This window comes from Pelodiscus sinensis, chromosome 11 (assembly GCF_052426305.1).
Source record: "Pelodiscus sinensis isolate ZL-2025 chromosome 11, ASM5242630v1, whole genome shotgun sequence".
Lineage (NCBI taxonomy): Eukaryota > Metazoa > Chordata > Testudines > Trionychidae > Pelodiscus > Pelodiscus sinensis.
Window position 1 is genome coordinate 34,355,181 of NC_143062.1, and position 20,355 is coordinate 34,375,535.

Here is a 20,355-nt window from a genome sequence, read left to right on the forward strand (position 1 = left end):
AGTAGTATAAACCCAGAAAATTTAGCAAAAGTTTGATCTAAATGAAATCTAAACCCATTAATGTATGTCAGGCATAGAAATGAACTGTTAAGGAACCCAAACAATTTAAACTCTGCCCTATATTGATGCCATTCAATAAAATTACCATTATGATCAGACCATTTTAAATATGTTGTATTCCAGATGATTTTTTAAAGAAGGATGGATTTTTTCCCCCTTTCTTTCATGGTGGTACTATAGGACAGAAATAAGATTGCTTGAATGACCACATAATTTTCTTCCTGGCAGTTTTCTGGTATGGGGTTTTGATGACTCCCCCCCCTCTCAAATTGCATTATTGTAATTTAGATAAAACAAAAAGGAAATATTTTAAAACACTGAGAAATGTGAGCAAAGGCAAAATTCTAATCCCTACCTCACCATTACATATTTGTTTTCATCCTTTATCTGACACTGTTGTATAAATCAGTTTTCTTAATACAATTTTCCTTTATCCTTTCTTCTCCCATAAATCCAAATACTATGGATTGCACTAGGATTAGGAATTAAATTTTGTAGGCCATCAAATGAAGATGCAGCTAACAGTAAGTGCTCCCAGCAGTGCTCCTTCATGGACATTGGCACCACCATGCTGGTTCTGTCACAACGTACTTGCTCTAAGAAACGCGCTCTGTGACAAGTTTCTCCTAAAATACTATCTGGAACTGGAGTACCACTGAGCCTGCCTGATCCACCAGCATGGGTTCACTATACTACTGTGAACAGTCTTGCCAAGCCCTCTCCATAGCTCCACATTGCACTGTACCAGCCCACACAGAGGTAAAACACACCCAGCTGCAGAAATACACAGACACTGAGGTCAGCCCTGCATGAGAAGGCTTTAACGAAGCAACCGCCCAACTCTTCAAGTGTACACCCCCATCTTGATGGTAAACCCAAAATTACACCATCTTGATCTGCACAGAGATCTGTACTGTGTAAGCTCATGGAATTTACCCCCTTCCTCAATATGCATAACTTTCTGCCCCAACTTACGATTTACACACACACCGGTGTTAGAAAAAAAGAGTTTATTAATTACAAAAGACAGATTGAAAGTGATCATAAGGGACAGCAAACAGATCAAAGCAGATTATCTAACAAATGAAACAAAAATACAATCTAGGCTTAATATATTCAGGACATTGTAAATGAGTAGTAAAATCTCACCCTGATGGTTCATTTAGGCAGTTTGTAGAGATTCTTGAGGACAACCTGCACTTGCTTGCATCTTAAAACCCAGGTATTCCTTTCACTGGCTAGAAATCCCTCTAGCCTGTGTTTAGCCCTTCTCCTCCAGTCCAGTCCTTGATCATTTGGTGTTTCCAGCAGTTTTCTTGGGCAGGAAGTCAATGAAGAACCAAGATGGTGTCACTCCCCTGCCTTAAATGTTTTCTGCCATATGCAGAATCTATTTGTCTCCAACTAATTCCCACATCTTTCAGTGACAAAACACTAGTAATTCTATGATGAAGTCCAGTACCAGGTGACTCAGTCACATGTCTCTGTAGGGACACAACGCCATGACTAGGAGGCTGTATGTCATGTCCTCAAGAAGGCTCCCTAGTGGGAGATTAGCATCTTTTAAGATCTACTGTTCTCCCTAAAGGTCCTTCCCAGCCAGTCATCTAGACTGATTGCATTCTGTCTAGTCCGTGTTCCCCAGATGTAACCACATTTTTAGTAGCTGCATAGACAATAGTCCTAATAAAAATATATGCATACAAAGGAAATCATATTCCGTAAATCATTGCCTTTCCAATAAAAACAATGAGGAGTCCTGTGGCACCTTAAAGATCAACAGATGTATTAGGGCTTAACCTTATGTGGGTAAAAAGCTTTCGTCAGATGCAACCTTTCCAACTATAAATCACATGCCATATCTTACTTAAAATACTTTGAAGCTTTGCCATAATCCATAGTTTCTCAAACTGTGGGTCAAAACTGAGTGGGTTTTTCCTGATTTAAAAACCCTTTCTCTTATGTTATGCTTTATTACTACTGCAAACATTAAACAATAATTACAGTACAATAAGAAGGCTGCTTTGGCCTATGATATTCATAAGCTCCCAAAGGGGGGGAAAAACCACAGGTACTAAGTTCAGTTGGAACAACTGGGCAAGCACATTTGATACATAGAATACTGTAGCATAGCACAAGGTCTAAGAATGGGTGAATTGTGGGATTCCACCTCAAAAAAAAGGGTCCAACCTCAGTGGAGTGTACACTCAGGCTATGTCTAGACTACATGGCTCCGTCAACGGAGCCATGTAAAATAGTTTATTCGGCATAGTCAAAGAAGCGAGAATTTAAATAATCCTCACTTCATTAAAATAAAAATGGCCATCGTGCTGTGCCGACGATCAGCTGATCTGTCACAGCGCGACAGTCTAAACATGGCGTGGTCGACCAGCGAAGCCTTTGTCGACCACTCTGGTGAACCACGGCTTCTCTTGTTGACCGTGCCACGTCTAGATTGCTGTGCTGTGCCGGATCAGCTGATCGTCGGCACAGTGCAGTGGCTATTTTTATTTTAATGAAGTGAAGATTATTTAAATCCCCGTTTCTTTGACTGTGCCGAATAAACTATTTTACATGGTTCCGTCAACGGAGCCATGTAGTCTAGATGTAGCCTCAGAGAGACCAGATGAGGTCAAATGGTACAGCCAGTCCAAAACCATGACAAAAACAGTAATAAAATTTGGGTCAAATCCTGATGTCTTGAGATAAGAGTTAGATAAACTTACACAAAGGCATTTGCCTCAATAATTAAGTAAAATCCGAGTAGGATTTTGGGGTTTAACCCAATAACAATTAGAATGTCTAAACTTATTTAAAAATATTATTTAATTGTTATTTAAAGCACCCCAGATGAGAGAGCAAAAAAAATATTTTTTAAACTTTTTAAAAAATATGGGGAAATTAATACAATGTTTAAGTAATTTGGTAAAGTTTAGAATCAGTATCTGGCTCAATTCACACACTTCAGACTCCAAAGAGGAATATTTGTATTTACTTGATCCTTTCCCACAATCTGTACTTCTGCCCATTCCTGATGCCCTGATCACACATAACAAGCTAAAATTCTGCTTACCAGAAGACTTGATTTACAGCTTGCCTTGTTAGTGACTGGAACAATAAAAAATACCTATGAAAAAAGTGGCCTGAGCAACCCCCAAGTATTTTATGCTCTTTTGGCATAAAATAGCTTGTCCCTAAGTGTCGTGAACTTAGGTGAAATACAACTGAAAAAATGAAAGTTGGCATCTTTGATGAATGAGAACACACTTTGTAATGAGGAATCTACTCCATCATAATGACAACAGGTCACAGCGCTTGGCTTTTAGTAGCCGCTGCACTGCAACTTAAGACTGTGCCTTTTTTATCAACACAGCACGCATCATTTGTTATTAGAAAGATACAGAATTAGACTGACTTGCATCTGCAGCCATGTCTCAACAAGTCAAGTACCAAAATACCTAATATTAGAAGTCTGATCACAATGGGATTGATATACTCTGTGTGATAGCAAGAGAATAAAGGCAGCAGATGAAAGATTCCCTTTAAAAATAACTAGTCAAATTAGCTGGTACAGTTATAAAAACACAGCTAAATTTAGAAGAGAGTGTTCAGAATTTTACAATTTTGCAATTCGGACTGTACGCAGAGAAAACAGTGCAACACATGCATATGAATGGATGAACTAGCTCAGACAGTAAGTATCGGTATAAATCCTCACATTCAAACAGTGAGATTGCTTTGTATTTATTTTATTTTTGCAGTCTGTATTTAATTTCAGAACCTCTGTCCTGTAATTGGAACAAGAAATATTAGTGTAATGAGGAATCATATATATAGTAGCCCAGCGTCTGAGAGTCTGTAACTCCGAAATGCTGGCTGTTCCCTCTGGGAGGTGCTGTTGCCTGAAATGCTGGCTGTTCCCTCTGGGTGGTGCTGTTTCTGAAATACTGTCTGTTCCCTCTGGGCAGCCTGTGCTGCATGGGGAGTGCAGAGCCCAAATGGCCGCTTGCGCCACTTGCTCCCCCATGGCGGCTCGGCTGAGCGGCACAGAAGTCAGCCGAGTGCCACGGTGGGAAACAAAGGGGGGCGGGGCAGGCACGTGCAGCATGACAGCGGCTCTGGGCCCTACCCTCTGGCTGTAAACGTCATCGCCCCGCCTGCCGCTGTGGCGCTCGGCTGACTTCTGTGCTGCTCAGCCAGGGTGCCGCGTGGGAGCAAGCAGCGCAAGTGACCGTTTGGGCTCCACGCCCCCCATGCAGCACGGGGAGTGTGGAGCCCAAATGACCACTTGGGCTCCGCGGTCCCCTGAGTGAGAGGTAGGAGAAGGAGGAGAAGTTAAAGAGAGAGACAGAGAGAGAGGCAGGAGGCAGAGGAGAGCTGAGAGAGAGGGGGGAGGCAGTAGGAGGAGAAAAGAGAGGGAGAGAGAGAGATGGAGCGAGAGACCGGAGGCTCAGGAGAGAAGACCGACGTGGAGGAGAGACCTGAAAATCCCGTCTTATGATGGGCTAATTGGGTAATATTTAAAATAATAATCTAAGGCTAGATTTTGGTTACCAGTTACAAAGCTAAAATTACAAATGCTAGGCTATAGCACTTTGTACTTCTATATTGTTTTCTATCCAGGGATCTGAAAGGACTAAACAAACATTCATTAATTTGATCATACAGTACGGGAATATCTACACTTGCTATTTAAAGTGGAAAAGGCCCTTTTCTGCATAAAAATCTTGGGAGCATATACACTTGCCAATGACTTTTTATGGCGAAACTCAGAAGTTTCACTGTAAAAGGAAAACCACCTCCATGAGAGGAATGCAGCTCTTACCAGTAATGCTTGTGCAGTGATGTGCAAGTGAAGACATGTTTTTGTTGTTTACAGATATTTTTGCCTCCAGTGAATTTCCCACAGTTCCTAGGTGACCACTGTAGCCAGCACCTCTGCTGGTCTGGCAGCAGGTAAACAGATGTCTGCCCCTCCTCCTATAAAGTCCCAGGAATTTTGAAACTCCCCTTCCTGTTAAGTGTTTACTTATCATCAGTCTAGATGATAAAGCCTGCTCTATTGAGCAAATGATCCCCTACATGGAACAATGCTAAATTACTGGAACTAATTGGTGGTTGGAGACAGGGGCTGTGCAGGGACCCAGCATGCCCCGTGATCACCTTCCACCCCGCAAGACCTCTTGTCAAAATGGAGAGAGGTGTCCGGTGGGATATCTGCACTCAGGGAGCTGCCCTCATCAGTGATGGAAGTCCTGCAAGTGTAAACACTCTGATGCCTGTGGAATAACTAGGGCTGCTAATGGTGCAGGTGCAGGGGGGCAGTTGCCCCAGGATTCAGCAATTTAAAATGGCCTGGGGGTCCAGGCTGCTGCTGTCACTGCTATGGCAGCAGCAGTATTCAGAGCCCCAAACCCTTTAAATTGCTGCTGGAGCCCCATACTATGCTGAGGGCTGGCTGAGAAAGGCATGTTACAGTTTGGGCAGTGCTGAGAGCTGGCTGCCCCAAACCCTGCCCCTTCCATCAAAAATCCCAGTCCTTCCCCCATTTACAAGAGTCTGCCAATGTCCGTGTCCAGCCCTGGTGAGAGCACACACCAGCACTTTTCTTTTACTGATTCCCTTTCACTGGTGAAACTCTGCAAGTGTAGCCTCAATTAAATAAAAGAGAGGCAGATCATGTTATCCCCAATTCCTAGTTACAGACACTGAGGTACAAGGAGATGGAGGCCTAAATTCAACAAGATAAGCATCTGCATAACTTTTAATTATGTGACTTGTCTGATAAGGTCAATGGGACTACATTTGTGCCTAAAGCTATGCACATTATTAAATATCATGGTGAAACAGGGTGTCAAGGTATGTGCTGCCAGATGCAGAACACTTTGGTTCCAATATAGCAAATCATTAAATCACCTGTTTAACTTTAGTGACTAAAGTGTCTATCCAGTTCTGAAGCAGTAGCCACTGTAGCAAATTAACCACGCTCAACTGGCCAAATAGCCACATGTGGCTAGCATGTTGAACACAACAGTGTTAGTCCATTCAGACTGCTCGTGTACTTACTCACAAAGTAAAAAGTTAAGCAGTCTCCTATTTTGCACCTTACCAGATTGAGCCCTATATGTATCTTGCTTAAAGGAAACCTACGGCAAAACTAGAACAAGGCATAGACATTCTGCCACAACTCCTGGTCAGTTCTCTTGAATTGGTACTGCTATGCACAGCCTTTGCCCAGGGCTTTCAGAAAAGAACTGATGTAGTTCTTTAAGCTTATTTATTGCTGCTCATCAACTGAGAGTTTTCTATTAGTTATGGTTGAAATACAAATGTGTCTGCCAAAATGGATGTATTTCTTTCTTTTTTAAGTGGAAATGGTAATTACTAGAGATGTCCCAAATGGCATGTGTGTAATTTGGATAGCATTTATCTTGAAGTTCCCATAAATTCAAAGTATTTCACCCTATTTATCCCACCAATTCCGAGACTGATTCAAGACCACTATTTGCTAGTTAAATTATTTAGTCCTAATTTGTCCCTTTTAAAACAGATCAATATCAATGTTGTAGTAATTTTCCTATCATGTCTAGATTTACATGTTATTGCTTGGGCAAAGAAAATAACATTGAAGAAAGTAATACAAAATGTGTAGTGAAGTCCCAGCACCTGATTTTTTCTGGGACATAATTAGATTGCTGTGGTGTTATTAAAACTATTACATTATCTTGCTCAAGTTCTACTCATCAATCAATCAATCCTTAAGATAACTATAGTTGGTACACAGAAAATTTGATTCGGCTGATTGGATTTTAATTATACTTCATTTGGGGATAGTCTCCCATTAACACTGCCGTCATGTCCCGCTGATGCAGCACAGGAGAGAAAAGAGAAAATAACATGGCTTGTGACAGACAGTTACTAAAAGGGAGGATGGATGAATACTAAAAACCACATGAGTTACTTTTATGCTGAAGGCTATGAGAATTGCCAATTTAGTATTTCCTTTGAAAAGTAGACAGAAATGGGCTTGTACATTACAGAAAGTAGCTGAGAACAGCATGTAAAACAATTGAAGAATATAACTGTCTAATATACTTCATTTTTGTAGACCAATATTTGCTAGTCAAATTATTGCATTGGGTCAAAACAATAGAGTAAATAAGAATATTTAGCTTGGTATCCACCTGGAGAAGATAATGCCATACAGATTTTAATATTGCTTATAGAAATTCCCTAGTATGGTCTAGTAAATACACTCAAAGAGATTTAATCTTTTACAGTAAATTCTCAAACTTAAGAATTACATGCTTTACTGTAGGTTTTTTTAAATATAATAAAGTAGTAATAAAAATACCTAGATCTTGTACATCATGGATCTCAAAGAACATTACTCGGGAGATTAATTTCACTATTCCTATTTTACGAGCGGGGAAAATGGGGTGCAGTGACTTGCCCAAGATCACCCAGAAAGTTAATGGCAACACAGGAATAAAACATCAGTTTCCTGAGTCCCAGATGAGTTATTTATCCACCAGACTACAAACAGAAGAGTAAATAGTTTTTGCTTCTAGAATGATTTTCGTCCGTAGATTGTAGGACACTTTACAAAACCAGTCAACATTAATATCCACATTTTATAAATATAAACTAAGGCACAGAGAGGTTAAAAGACTTGCCTAGAGTGTCTAGGCTGAGATTAGAAGACGTCTTGGAATTCCATCGGCAAGCCACTAAACCACAAGTGTATTTTTCCACTACATACTGCTGAACCAAAAGGTACCTTTGTGGACAGTTATAAAGGGCCTGCCTTTGCTTTCCTTGCACAAACATCCCACTGAACAAGTTACTAATTCCTGTTTAAAACAACTTCAATATCAAGGCACTATTAAAGCTAAACTTTTCAGCTATATATCTGATTGAAATCATATATCTGCCCACAGTTGCTTCTATGTCAATGAAGAGTAAAAGACTGTGTAATTAGTAAGCAAACAGGTGTTACAAGATGCATAATTTAATAAAATTCTTCCATATGAACAGAACATCTGCATCTCAATGGAAGGAGAGGGCAGAAAAAAAAAGACTTTCCTTCAGATTTAAGTACAGGTTGAAGATACTTCATAGCTACTTATTGGGGCTGTTATTGCCTATCATGGCAATATGTACCTTGAGATTCATTAAAATGCACATTATATAGGCAATATAAAAGCCTTGCCTCAAACCACTAAAGTTTACTATGTAAATCAGCATTTAGGGATTTCTTCAAAATGATTATTTTTGACCCTCTAGCTGCATGGACTGCTTTGGGGAACACTGTGTTGCACTTAATACATGGAGACTTTGTGGTTTGCTCAGCTAATGCTTGTGTATACTGGGCTTATCTTCTCAATTTTCTTTCCAGGATGTTTTCTTGTAAGAAAACAAGGTACTATTTTGCAACCATCATAAGTTATCTTCTAATTCCCTACAAAAAATATGCATGGCACTTGCATCTATTAGTTTTCAAAATTTGACTTTACAAAACACGATTCATTTGTTTTATATGAGCATTGCAACAAATAGTAAGATATTAGTAGCTATCTATATTAATACTCCCCCCTTAAAAACAGTCCAACCCTATTCAGTTTTCAGACTTGGTTAATAAAATTGAAGACAAATGAGCAAATTTTCAGCTGCTGCAGATGGTCACAACCCCATTGACTTCAATGGAGATAGGACAATTTGCAGCAGCCAAGGGTCTGCCCCGAAGCATAGTTTTTCCTAACAGAGGTCAGAGCAAACTTTGAGAACAGATGTGTAAAATGTTCCGTATTAGTTATAATGATGGAGTTAAAGTATAGGATTTTTAAAAGCGCTCAGTGTTGGCCTAATTCTGCTCCCATTTAAATCAATAGTAAAACTGTAAAGGGAGCAAAATTGAGAGCACTCTTGAACAATTTTGAAAATGTCATCCTAAAAGAGAATGTCAGATTTTTTTGTTTAAAGCTACCGAAGTTGCAGCTGTACTATGGACCATTCTCTTCTCTTTTCTCAGTGAAATAAATGTTCACACACCTTCAACCAAAAATTACATTCATGGGAAACATCTGGATGGAATTTGTGCACATCTATGATTTGATTGCAATGTACTTTCCTGTGCTCTCACAAATAAATTCCACACATTTGACTGAACTGTTATGTTTGCTATTCATGTTCTAGATCAGTGGTGTGCAACCTTTTTTCGACTGGGACCCCCAACGCTGGGCCCTGCTATTGGCAGCTGAGCGTCATTTAAAACCTGGTGGCAAAGGGCTCAGCCCAGCCATTGGTGGCCGCATGACACAGTGCATTACACAGTGGTGTAGCCGCACGGCACGCAGTCCGAACTAGCCAGCATTTAAAAATGGCGCCGGCCGGGATCATGCAAATGAAGTACGGGAAATTCAAATCCCGGGCTTCATTTGCAACTCCGTATGACTACATTAACCCCCTAGTTCAAACTAGGGGGGTAGTGTAGACATACCCTAAATTACTTAGGAATGAGAATCTCACTGAAAATATTTTGCATTTTAGGGCATTTCCTTTGCACAAGCATAATAAAAGATAAACTTTAAATTTTATACTATAATTCTACTGTATAAATTCATGCCTCTCTAGCACCTTCCATTAGAGGGTCTCAGAATGCTTTATAAATAGCAGAATGTTATTCCTTACCACACTTTCCAGAGCAGGTACTTTTAAACCATTCTGTAGATGGGTAGAATGATTTCTGTCTCCTTGTTAGATCTATTGTAAATAAGCTGAGTGGTCCACTGGGAAAAGGACTATATCCCTCAGGGAAAATAAAGTACCTGTATATTGTAGAAAAAACTGGGTTTTCTGCTTTCATTGGCAGTAAATAACTTATTTTGGAAGAGAGTGCACTATCCATTGATTGTTTCCATTCATTATGATTAAGAATCCCCCCTACTTTCTCTCTTTTTATCATGTTATTCTTCTAGCCATGGCTAGGCCCGTTGAAGCTGAATCTAACTACTTATGGCTCACAGGGACAAAGATATTAAGCAAACACTTTCTATTTCACTGTACAGAGGACATCATGAAACAGGATATACATATACAACTGGTTCCATATTTTCCAAAAACATGTCAAATATCTGCTTCCGTAATGATACCCAACTCTTTTCCAAATGTAAGCATCCTAAATATATATAACCGGAGCCTGATCCTGCCATAGGGCCTGGCAGAAAAATCCATGAGTATTTTCAAGACCAGTCTACTGACATGCCACATCCTGTGGAGTAGGTGGCCTGCTCTATTACTGAATATTTTTAGTTGAATTAGAGTAGATCTAATAGGCTTCAAGCAACATCAGGGCCCCACTGTACTGAGTACTGTGCAAACACAAAGTAAGGGACAGTCTTTGCTCTGAAGAGAATAAATGTAAAGCAGCGGCTATGGCATATGCTGTAATTGCATGGGTAGGATGTGATCAGCCTCTACTGAGCTTAGGCACATCTCCTGCCAGCAACCCAACAGACAATAAGGATTTGCTGGATGTGGAGAAGAACTGCAGGCCGCAAGTGCCACAATCCCAAATGTCTATCTATGCGCAACGGGCAGTTACTTTCCTCTTTATTCTATCCCATGGGCTCAGGTCACCTGAGATTCCTTCCCCCCTTTACTCCATGTGGAGTGATAGGGCCCACAAAGCTGGGGGTCAGGGAACCTCAGTCTGCAAAGACTTCAGGCTCTTTCTCCTCCCTCTTCCCAGGACCACATGCTCCAACTGTGCAATCCCAGGGTTTTCTTTACTTCTGGGAGTCCTCATATCCTTTCCCCTGCACTGGATTCTAGCCACCAGTTGCAATTAGTCATTAATATTAACCATATTACAGGATCCTCTCGTTCTATAATTCCTTACCCAACTGTGCCAAGAAGCTATGAGGAAGGCAAAAAACCAAAACCAAACCAAACCAAACAAAAAAACCCAAAACAAAACACTCACTGAGACACATGCCAGTTTGGTCAATGGGGATTATTCCTTCTTGATCCCTAAATTGGGACCAATCAGCATCACAGACAACACAGTGCCTAATAGACAACAAAGAGGAAGAAGTTTGGGGCATCTAATTGGAGAGCAGAGTGGCTTTAGTTTAAATAAAATGGGTGTGTGGGAGAGAATTATCTGACAGCCCATCAACAAAATTCCTATTGCCCAGCCAATAGCTAAGCAGAGTGGTAGAAGTGAGGTTGGGAATCCCTACTTCCTGCTATTCATGCATTTGGGGCTTCTTGTGTTGCTTGTTGTCCAGTGAAAGTTCTGCTGCACTGAAGCAGTTAGAGGATACTCAATGATATATTATAATCACAAATACATAAATTATGTTTCAGATCAGGAGGATTGCATTTGTAGATCTATTGCCCTCAACTAACTCACTGAAATGGGGCCACCTCGGCTTAGTTAAACCGCATTGCCAAATCTCCTGCCTCAGTGGAGTGCCAGCTGAAAAGGAATGAAAGATAAAGCATATCATTTGCTGACATCTAGATATAAATGACTAGATTTCAATCTCAGTGAGAGTCACAGAACCAGGGCTAGCCCTTGGCTTATTTTTTTCTTTTGGTCATCAAGGGCAGACACTTTCAAAGCCCCTAAGAAAAAAGTCACAAGAAATCAAGGGGATGGTATTCAGCACTCAACGCAGCACCCCTCCAATTGCTCATCCCCAACAAATGCCCTGCTTAGAGCTTCAAAGACTTGGGCATGAGGGATTATATTATGAGTGTCACACACACACACACACACACACACACAGAAAAAGGGTGGGGGGAGAGCACAATAGATATTACTCCACTGTGCGGACAATAGGGAGGTTAATGGATCGACTGCTAGTACTAGTGACAGTGAACTTTAGCTCAAGTAGCAGAAACCTAAGATTTTGGAGCTGGAGCAACAGAGTTTTAGTTCCAGCTCTCTGTGTGTGTGCGCGTGGGTGTGAGAGAGATTTATCTAGTAATTGCCTCAGCTGAATGCATCACATGGATTTGTTTCAGGGGGATGGTAGCAAAGGCATCCAGCACATGCAGTGGGTCTAATTGTTTTTATACCTCCAAGCAGACCTCTGGAACTGTTTCAAGAAGCCTGAAAAGACAGATTAATGAACCCTTTTAACTTTAAAAAACATTTAGGCCCACTGCAAGAAGCATGCCCCACCTTCTCATAAAGGGAGCCCTGTAGCTGCACAGGGGGGCTCCTGGCTCCAATTCTGTTGTAGGAGACTGCAGATGTTATTCACAAGAAAAACTGCAGAAGAGAGAAAGGAAGCGATTTTTTTTAGCTCTCTCAGCTCTATGGGGGAGTTTAATTTTCCAGCATCTGATAATATTTCTTTTTACTGATTCTAGGAAGAAAACAACCCACAAAATTTAGCAGCTACATTAGATGAATCTTAGAAATATTTTGTGTGGCAAATATTTAGATGCATATGCCCTCTGTTTGCTACCAGCAAAGATATTGGGCTGATAAGTCATACAGAATGCATTGCGGGGGGAGGGGATGTGGGAAGAGAGGTGTACACATATCTTCCCTTATCAGCACAGCCTATCACCACAAGTCCAAAACCCTTCCGTGGCGAGATATGTGATCACACATACATTCCATATGGCTCAGGCAGGCATCAGGCACAAAAATCACTACTGTGTAAGGGTACGTCTACACTACAGCGCTAGTTCGAACTAACTTAGTTCGAATTAGTTAATTCGAACTAAGCTAGTTCGAACTAACGCATCTAGAACTAAAAACTAGTTCGAACTAGCGTTTTGCTAGTTCGAACTAGTAAGTCCACATTGAGTGGACTCTGAACAGGGCTTAAGGATGGCCGGAAGCAGTGCCGGCAGGGCATAAAAGGAGGACTTAGAGCATGGAGATACTGTCTCAGGCTAGCCGAGGGCTGCGCTTAAAGGGTCCCGACCCCCACCCCGGACACACAGTTCTAAGGGGTGCCCCGCTTGCAAAGAAGTTCTGGCTTGGAGTGCCCTGAGTGCCCACACTGGGCACATCACACCACTCGGCCATCAGCCCGGCTGCACTTGCCGCAGGCTGCCATCTGGGGAGAGGGAGTAATTGGGGGGCTGCAGGAGAGCTTCCACCCCCAGAAGCCCGCAGAGCCAGCCCAGTCCTCCCCATCGGGGGCTCGTACCCCATTCCTCCCTCACCTCCTTCCACTTACCCTTCCTTAGCCCCCCTTCTTCTTGATGTACAAAATAAAGATAACGTTTCTTCCAACATTGACTCTGTCTTTATTGAAAAAAACTGGGGGAGACTGGGAAAAGGAGGTGGGAGAGGGGAAGAGAAAGGCTGGGAGAGGGGAGGGCAACTAACATGATCAGGGGTTGGGAACAGGTCCCAGATGAAGAGAGGCTACAGAGACTGGGACTGTTCAGCTTAGAAAAGAGGAGACGGAGGGGGGACAGGATAGAAGTCTGTAAAAGCAGGGGTTGGGTGGAGAGGGTGCATTCAGAAAAGTTCTTCCTGAGATCCCATAAAGAAGGACTAGAGGACAGCAAAGGAAAGGAATGGGTAGCAGGCTTGAAACTAGTAAGAGAAAGTGGTTCTTGACAAAGCAAATAGTTAACCTGTGGAACTCCTTGCTGCAGGAGGCTGTGAAGGCTACAACTAGAACAGAGTTTAAAGGGAAGTGAGATCAAGTCATGGAGGTTGGGTCCATGGAGTCCTATTAGCCAGAGGGTAGGAGTGGTGTCCCTGCCCAAAGTTTGTGGAAGGCTGGAGAGGGATGGCACGAGACAAATGGCTTGGTCATTGTCTTCGGTCCATCCCCTCCAGGGTCCCTAGGGTTGGCCGCTGTGGGCAGACAGGCTACTGGGCTAGATGGACCTTTGGTCTGACCCAGGACGGCCATTGTAAGCTCAGGGCTCAGTGTCGGGGGTCTCAGTGGACCCCCTTGATTTTCATGCACACCTGGTCCTGGGTGGCCAGGCTGGCAGCTCTCCTGCCCTAGACGGCCACTTTCCTGTGCCTAGTGCGGAGATCGTGGACAAGGTCCACGATGTCCGCACTAGCCCAGGAAGGTGCCCGCCTCTTGCGGTCCAGGGCAAGCTCCCGGGAGCCGCCAGCCTGGTCCCGGCAAGAGGGGGTGGGCTGGGGGGCATCGGGTGGGTGGCTCTGTGCCGTGCCAGGTGCAGGGTCTGCTAGCTGGGTGCTGGCAGGCTTGCACCTGGCACGGGCACCGTAGCCAGCCCGTGCCCCTTTAAGGGGTCCGGGGCCGGGAGGGGGGCATAGAGTTTCCCTGGTGTTGGCCAGAGTGGCCACCAGGGAAACCTGGGGAGGGCTAGCCTCCCACTAGTTCGAACTAAAGGGCTACACAGCCCTTAGTTCGAACTAGCTAGTTCGAACTAGGCGTTAGTCCTCGTAAAATGAGGTTTACCTAGTTCGAACTAAGCGCTCCGCTAGTTCGATTCAAATTCGAACTAGCGGAGCGCTAGTGTAGCGCATAGGAAAGTTAGTTCGAACTAACGTCCGTTAGTTCGAACTAACTTTCTAGTGTAGACATACCCTAAGAGTTTTCTTGTGTGTGGCATTAAGCCTCACACAAGGGGTACGTCTAGACTACATGCCTCTGCCGACAGAGGCTTGTAAATTAGACTACCCGACATAGTCAATGAAGCGGGGATTTAAATATCCCCCACTTCATTAAAATAAAAATGGCCGCTGCACTGTGCCAGCTCAGCTGAATGTCAGCACAGCGTGGCCCTCAAGACGTGGATCAGTCGACAGGGAATGCCGTTTTACGAGGCATAAGGGAGCAGTCAACAAAGGCGTTCCCTGTAGTTCCTGATGTTGTTACCAAACACAAATAAAGCTAAATAAATTTGGTAACATAACAATATAAATGTTTTTCTGTTAACTTAATTTTCACCTATTGTAAGGGACTTTAGTTGACATATGCTGTGATAGTGTAGCCATGCTGATCCCAAGATATTAGAGATGCAAGGTGGTGAGGTATATCTTGTATTGGACCAACTTCTGTAAATAAATAGAGTTTATTCCAATAAAAAATTTGCTTTCCCAACCTTGTCTTTCCAGTTGTCACTTAAGCAGTTCATCTGACATCCCTAGAGATGGAAGTTTTCTATTTACTACCGGGCAGGTATTTGTAAGCTTCCTAGTATATAACAAGAGTTGTATTTGGGTTATTAAGCTATTCACATAGGATATGTCTACACTAGCACCCTCTTTCGAGAGAGGATGCAAATGAAGACATTCAAAATTGAAAATGAAGCTGGGATTTAAATATCCCATGTTTCATTTGCATATTCGTGTTATGGCGCTATTTCAAAATAGTGCTATTTCGAAATAACAGATGCTATTAAGACGTGGTTATTTCAAGAGAAAATCCTTCTCTTGAAGTAACCCTTATTCCTCATACAATGAGGTTTATCAGTTATTTTGAGAGAAGGGATTTCTCTCAAAATAACCACGTCTTAACAGTGTCTGTTATTTCACTATAGTGCTATTTCGAAATAGCGCCATAACACAAATATGCAAATGAAACATGGGATATTTAAATCCTGGCTTAATGTGCAATTTCAAATGTCTTCATTTGCATCCCACTTTCGAAAGAGGGTGCAAGTGTAGACATACCCTTAGTCTGCTAAAAACATGTAGATGCTTAGGTGACTAAAAAAAAAGTTGCATTTCTCATATGTAATTCCATTTCCAGGAAACAATAAATACTCTCTCTTTGTGTCTCCCGATTCCCCTTATTTTAAACAAGTAACCCAGCCTGTTCATTATCTGCTAAAATTCCAGCAGGTATTTCCCATTTGAATACATTGGCTAACAAAAAATACAATACACTTGTGAAGAGGAACCCAAGAAGTGGTGTGTAGGTGGAAACATATTAACTGTTTTAAAAATATGGGTTATTTGTTGTTTGACCTCCTATTATTTATATCACTTTTTTTCACTCTGGAAGCTTACAAGTTGATGGATATTTAAAAGAATCATAGGGGAGTTTAAGCGAAAATTGTGAAGTCACATATATATTGTGCTATACTATATATTTTATGTATATGCTTTTGTTGCATTACAGCTGAAGTATGAGCTACTGAAACGTTTATTTTTTAATATCTCTGAAACATATGAAAATATTTCTCTCATAGTTTCCTAGCTTGATTTCCCTGAGCATTTATATTCATACAAATTGTTTTTTCTTGTGGCATTCTTAGAGCTGTAGAAAAATTATACTGACGCTCAGAGTTGCCAAAAGCTGATCTATGTCAATTCACACTGTTATGCCTAAGATAGGGCAGCTTATATGGTATACATTACCACCCAGGCAAAATGGGTTAATAATAGTGAAGAATGGCATTTGTTAACATTAATTCAGAACTTCTTCTTGAGTCAGTTTTCAATGTGATGTGCAAGATTTAACCAATGCACTCCCATTCCTATACAGCAAAGCCTCTAGCCAGCAGGCTAAATATATCCTTGTCATGGCTCCTTCCCCACTCTGGCATGATAAATGCAGGAGTGGGGGCCAGCAAAAGTACCCCAAAAACCTTATCTACCAGGCTTTGGTATAAAACTTCCCCCCAAAATCTTAACTACTTAGATTTTGGGGATAAAATCTCTGCTGCCACCACCCAAATATTAATAAAGCAACCAGGGAGAGATTGCTTGGGAAATCTCACCCCTAAAGTATAAACCAGGACACAAAAATTAACCAATACCAGGTTAATACAAAGAAAAGAGAAAGAACATTTATTATCACCACAATATTCCTGTTGCAAGCATAATGACTAGATAGAACAGTAACAAAATAATATACTCGTGGAGGAGAAATTTACCATGGGCTAGGAACTTAGGGTGTATCTAGACTATAGGGTTTTGTCGACAAAAGTGGACTTTTGTCGACAAAACTATACCTTCGTCTACATTGCTGCTGAGCTCTGTTGACATAATGTTGACAGAACTCAGCAGTTTTGTCGACGGCTGTAAACCTCATTCTACCAGGAATAATGCCTTTTATCGACAGAGTTTTGTTGACAGAAGGCGTTATTGCATCTACACTGTCCTTTGCGTCTACACCTTCATGTCGACAAAGCGGCTTGCTTTGTCAAAAGAACTGAATGTAGTCTAGACGCTCTTTGTTGACAGAAGCTTTGTCGACAGTATCTGTCAACAAAACTTCTGTCGACAAAAGCTTGTATTCTAGACATATCCCCAGTTACAAAGGAGAGCAAAATCCATTTTTAAATGCACAGACACTAGATCCCATTTCCCAAACCATAAAACAATAAAACCTAATGGATTTATCTAAACTTTATCCTACTTACAGACTGTGAAGAGTATTTTCCTAGAGGGAGACATCCTGTCCCCTTCAATAGCTAGAGAGAAACTACACAAAGACCAAAGGAGGAAAACCCAAAAATTGCTTTGTCCTCGTTTGAAATTCCTACCTACATTCCTATTGGCCAACTCTACCTGAGTTAGGTAGAGTTAATCCCTTAGTCCCCAGGCTGCTGGCTAACCCTCATGATCATGACAACCCTGTAGTCTTTCATTTGTTTTAAAAAATGCTGTTTTTCAAGCATAACAAGTAACAGAGAACAGCGATAAAAAACTAGGGAAAGGAAGGTAAAATATCTCTTTTGTTCTCACATAAGAATTTACAGCAATAGATGCTGGATCAGGCATCCATGAATTATTTTGTAAATGAATATAAGAAAAACTATCAAAATGTCACGTCGTCCAGCAGTTACTTTACATGATAATAGTCAACGTATGGAAAGATAATTTTCTTATAAACTACATTTCTACTGTGAATATGATACAGTAATATAACCAAATCCTGCACAAGTATAATTTGGATGGAGATTAAATCTTCTGTCTTTAAAGGCTTAAGCATATGCCAATTTGAATGTATTGTTGTAATACCAAACAATGAATATGCACACATAGAGTGCTGTGTGTGCATGTATGCATAGCAAATATATATGTATTATTATTGCTCTTTTTTCAATGTACAAGGAGCCCCCTCTTAGAAACATTAAGTTTTTGATCTGCACTTCAATGTAGAGACATAAGGTGATAGTGTATTTCAGATTCCTTGTACAAGAGGCACAGACTCTGGAGTTTGTGTGTCAGTGCCACAGCTAGTGTTACATTTTCGTTGTCTTTGGCTGTCCTGCAATGCGAGGATAACATCTGCCAATGGGGTTCATTGTGGGTTTTTAAGTGGCTGAGGACCTGAAGCCCAATTTGTTACATATACTGAAATCAGTGGGGCTATAATAGTTGTAAAGAGCTGAGGATCTGCTTCTATAAGCAAGTATGTGCACACAAGTGCTAATCATCTTAACAATGCCAATAGTGCATAAGATGGAATATCAGCGTTAGCTTTAAAAAAGTGTAATGCAAGGGTCACTATCTTCAGTTTGTCAGTTTTATAGTTCTCAAACAGAATAGGCTCCTAACTATTCAGCTAATGGCATCTCTGCAGAACCATAACTCTAATAATGCAGATTTAGCACCTAGAGAGGTTCACTTTAAAGTATATTTACATTATAGCAATCATGAGCAACATACTGAGAAGCAAATATTAAAAACACACATTCCAAGAATCGTATGGAATCATTAACACTATGAGACTTAGAGACTCCCAATGCACTCTGAAAATAGCAGTCTAAAAGCTCCAGAAGGTCTCTAGTATTTCAGACAGGAAAGGAACACATACTTCAGCCTCCACTGAAGTGCCCTTTTTAATTGCTAACTCAGTGCTCCATCTGCTAATGCCAGCTACTGGTGGTGAAAATCTGTTTCACTTCTATTGCATTTGGCATTAATGCTGAATGCAAGTAAAGTTGAGCAGACTTACAGAACTAGTCACTGGAACAAATAAAGCAACAACAATTAAAAAAAACCAGACGGTGTGGGCTAAGACAGGAGAAGATGTAAAGGCACATCAGTTAACACTGGTGGAGTACTATAACATAAAGCTCTGAAGAAAAAAAAAACCTTCACAACAGCCTATTTAGGTTCTATGCAACCCATTAAGGTCCATGAAAATATACCCCGCCTAGACCTCAAAAAAAGTTGGATTGGGCATTTTAATAACTTTCTGTAATTGTACTTCTTGTCACAGATTTAATTTGACAATATATTTAATACATTAACAATAAAAGGAAGACTACTGAGATATTATTTCATTGTATACAATCACACACAACTCCTAGTTCAATACTCTGAAAATCACTGTAGGAAATAGCTGAAACAAAATACAGGACTATGTAGCACTTTAAAGACTAACAAGATGGTTTATTAGATGATGAGCTTTCGTGGGCCAGACCCACTTCCTCAGATCAAATAATGGAAGAAAATAGTCACAACCATATATACCAAAGGATACAATTTAAAAAAAAATGAACACACATGAAAAGGACAAATCACATTACAGAACAGAACGGGGATGGGGGGGGGGGGGGAAGGAAGGTGAATGCCAGTGAGTTAATGATATTAGAGGTGGGGAAGGGGAAATGTCTGTGAGTTAATAGTATTAGAGGGGATAATTGGGGAAGCTATCTTTGTAATGAGTAAGATAGTTGGAGTCTTTGTTAATTCCCCTGCGGAGAGTGTCAAATTTTAGCATGAATGCCAGTTCAGAGGATTCCCTTTCAAGTGCAGATTTGAATGTCTTCTGAAGTAGGATGCAGGTTAGCAGGTCATTCAGACTGTGTCCTTTCTGGTTGAAATGACAAGCAACTGTTTTTTCTTTGTGATCCTGTCTAATGTCTGTTTTGTGGGCATTGATTCTTTGGCGAAGTTTATCTTACCCATTACAAAGATAGCTTCCCCAATTATCACCTCTAATACTATTAACTCACAGACATTTCCCCTTCCCTACCTCTAATATCATTAACTCACTGGCATTCACCTTCCTTCCCCTTCCCCTACATCCCCCTTCTGTTCTGTAATGTGATTTGACCTTTTCATGTGTGTTTATTTTTTTTAAATTGTATCCTTTGGTATATATGGTTGTGACTATTTTCTTCCATTATTTGATCTGAGGAAGTGGGTCTGGCCCACGAAAGCTCATCATCTAATAAACCATCTTGTTAGTCTTTAAAGTGCTACATAGTCCTATATTTTGTTTCAGCAACACCAGACTAACACGGCTACATCTCTATCACTATTCTGTAGGAAATAGCAGCTGCCTTAACTGTACCCTCTGGATTTATATTCTATATCTTTATACAATGTCTATGGAAAATGTATTTATTATGGCTGGATTAACA

At 41.1% G+C, this 20,355-nt stretch overlaps 1 protein-coding gene across 2 annotated transcripts in view; it reads right to left on the reverse strand.

The window, feature by feature from the left end:
- The window catches only part of GRM7 (glutamate metabotropic receptor 7), a 629,590-nt gene that overhangs the window by 174,414 nt on the left and 434,821 nt on the right, over positions 1-20,355 (reverse strand). The window lies entirely within an intron of this gene.